This window comes from Megachile rotundata, chromosome 3 (genome assembly GCF_050947335.1).
Source record: "Megachile rotundata isolate GNS110a chromosome 3, iyMegRotu1, whole genome shotgun sequence".
In the NCBI taxonomy this organism is placed as follows: Eukaryota; Metazoa; Arthropoda; class Insecta; order Hymenoptera; family Megachilidae; genus Megachile; species Megachile rotundata.
The window spans coordinates 12,965,365-12,968,781 of record NC_134985.1 but is presented as its reverse complement, the minus strand read 5'-3'; positions in this window follow the sequence as shown (position 1 = coordinate 12,968,781).

Sequence of the window (3,417 nt, the reverse complement as noted above, 5' to 3'; positions counted from 1 at the left end):
TTGGATTCGCAAATGTAAAATAAAATAATTTTAATATTCTCTTTTGTTTCTTGCTTCTTCGTGAATTTTTTTTCTGCATTGCGCACGGATATAATATATCAAATTATTTAAGTGTTCCTTCCTAAGTCTTTTCTTAATTATAAATATATAAAGTTTATTTAAAAGTTATAAGTGTTAATTTCAATTATTCAGTATTTATATTAATAATTTTATTTATTCGTTTAATACTCATATAATAATCTATTAACTTGAATAAATTAATATTGTATATTATAAGATTTTGTTATACTTTTACTCCTCCTTTTCTATTACTTTAATTTTCTTAATCATGGGACTTCGATAGACTTGAAGACTTCTTATATTTTTGATACATTTGGTATGCAAATTTTTATAGTCCTAATTGTATATTTTAATTGTGTATTTTAACAATAATTATCGATAGTTACCGACGTATTCGACTTTGTATCGAGATTGCAGCTTTAGATAAAGAAGAATTCCAAAACTACCATATCGATTGGGAGATTTACATCACAACGTGCTTGGTAGCTGAATTAAAAAGTGAAATTTGATATCTATCTGGTGTTTGAAACCCTCAAGAAATAATCGTAAATTAAACAATAACAATAAACAAATGTAATTAAAAAAGCAAAAATTATAATGTACCAACACGTAAAAGTTCAATAAATACGTCAGTAATGAAATGAACATTTATTAAAAAAAACTGGAATTAAAATAAAAAAAAATGTAGTTTTTATTTGTCCTTTAATATCACGTTAATTTTATTAATAAAAATGATTAACAAAAATTTTTTCATAGACCGAAAAAGCTAAAAAAATAATGAATTTTAATATTTATAATAATAATTTAGTTAATAACTAATCGAATAACTAAAAATTATAAGAAAATAAATTTCGATATAATAATCAACACACATTTTGTAAGGTGTATACACAAAAAGCTTGTAAAAACAGTAAATTTTAATAATTATAAAAAAAATATAGTCGATAAATAAACGAAAAATTAAAAAAAAATTGTTAATATAAAAGATATACTCTCACTCAAAAGAATTGCTCGCTATTGGTCCATTTACTGATTGTTGATTGGTCGTCACGAATAGCCTATTAGCGCGAACTTGAAAGAGGTCGCATGTCTCAGTTTTATTGAAGCTGTCATGGAGGTCGGACGTCCCCTGTCAACACTTACCGGTGCGAGTCAAAGTCATACTTTACCTATTGTGTGTTCATCTATGTGTTACCTACAGTATTAATACAAGTGTTTAGTGTGTTTTAACAAGTGTTTTTTAATAAATACGGGAGTGTATTAATACGATTTATGGTGTGATTTCTCATGTGTCAAAGTGTTTACCGGGATGTTTTAATTTATGATTGCGCATGTTTATACGAATGCATTAGTGTGTTTTATAGTGGTGTTATACAAGTGTTTTAATATTATTTTTTAAATATTTTATCGGGTTTTATGGTGTTATTACTTGTGTTATTACAAATTTCTGTGAACATTTAATGGGTTTTATGGTGTGATTACCTACGTGTTTTAACATACCTGTCAAGTGTTTTAGTGTAATTTACTGCGTAGTTATACAAGTGTTTTATCATTATTTTTTAAATATTATACTGGGTTTTATGGTGTTATTACCTATGTTTTTACAAATTTTTGTGAACGTTTAATGAGTTTTATGGTGTGGTTACCTACGTGTTTTGACATGCTTGTGCAAGTGTTTGAATGTGATTTACTGCGTAGTTGTATAAGTGCTTTACCGCCATTTTTGAAATATTTTACCGGGTTTTATGGTGTATTACCTATGTATTTTTACAAATTCTTGTGGACGTTTAATGAGTTTTATGGTGTGGTTATCTACGTGTTTTTACAAATTTTTATGAACATTTAATGAGTTTTATGGTGTGGTTACCTACATATTCTGACATGCTTGTGCAAGTGTTTTAATGTAATTTACTGCGTAGTTGTAGAAGTGCTTAATCGTTATTTTTCAAATATTTTACCGGGTTTTGTGGTGTTATTACCTATGCGTTTTTACAAATTTTTGTGAATGTTTTGTATGTTTTACGGTGTGGTTACCTATGTATTCCGGTATATTTTTGCAAACGTTTTAACATATTCCATAAGTAATTACCCAAGTATTTTGACATACATTCTCAAATGTTTTACAATATTTCACAGTGTGTTACTATTGATAAACGTTTGCAAATTTATAACCGATTTCTGTAATGTAGTTATTGTATTTCTGCATGTTAATCAAAATGCAAATCGTTAAACACAGTTAATTAATCGTTGTGTTCCTTTTATGATTACAGTGGTCAAACCAACTTCACGGACAAATCGCCAAATCCAAATCTGACGAAAGCAGCCAATCAATCAATCGATCAAGCAGCCAAGCAGTCAATCAATCAAGGAGCCAAGCAGTCAATCAGATGCTTTACCGGCGAAACGATCGCAGTAATGCAAGTCAGCGATCGGTGAGTCGCATGCTTTACGATTCCTCCGGTTCCCATCATGTCGTAGGACGAATGGTCCGAAGCGACACGGGAACTGGTTGTATTTTTTATTTTTGAGCGAGCATAGTGACCACGACTGTACGATCGTGCAAAATTCGTACAAATTGTTTATTATATTTATTAGATCAGGTCAAGGTTTTCTTGTACATCGCGTTTTAACTTCTTTTCAATTTAAAATTAAAATTAGTACATAGAAGTCGGATGACCCTCCGATTTCACAGTAGTTGTCGAGTCACTTTTATAAAGTTATAGAGTCACTTTCAATTTTTACGTACGCGTGAAAATTTTTTAAATACATATGTACAAGAAAGTATCGCGAGAAACAGATTTTGATATCAAAGTTATTTACGAATGTTTGAGTCATTTAGAAATTTACTTTGATATTAAAAATCTGTTAAAAATGAAACAACCGATATACTTAGATTTTTGCAAAGTGATCTTCCATTTTCCATTTTGAACATTTTTTAAAGTTAGAGTCAATTTTTGCTGGAAGACACTTTATTAGCATGTTTCTAATCAAGTTTTTTAGCTCAGGATTTTCAGCACACATGAAGAAAACTGGTAGGTGAAAATACATGTGGCCGTGTTCATTTTTATGCTCTAAATTCATGCGCGTGCTTAGTTGCTACTCGCATGAGTTAGGGCAGGTGGACACGGTTTAGTTTTAAGATGTTTGGCGATCGACAAATTGACAGTGAATTATCGACACAAGTTACACGTGTGTGTGTGGTTAGGTCGTGGACCTTGTGTCGATTACACTATAGATTTATTTTTTAAATTTTGCAAAATTCTATTTGTAAATGCATACAAAATGCAAGTCGAGTCATTTGAGAATTTTATAAATTGAATAAATTAGAAAATTGTATGAGTAGTTAAAATTATTACA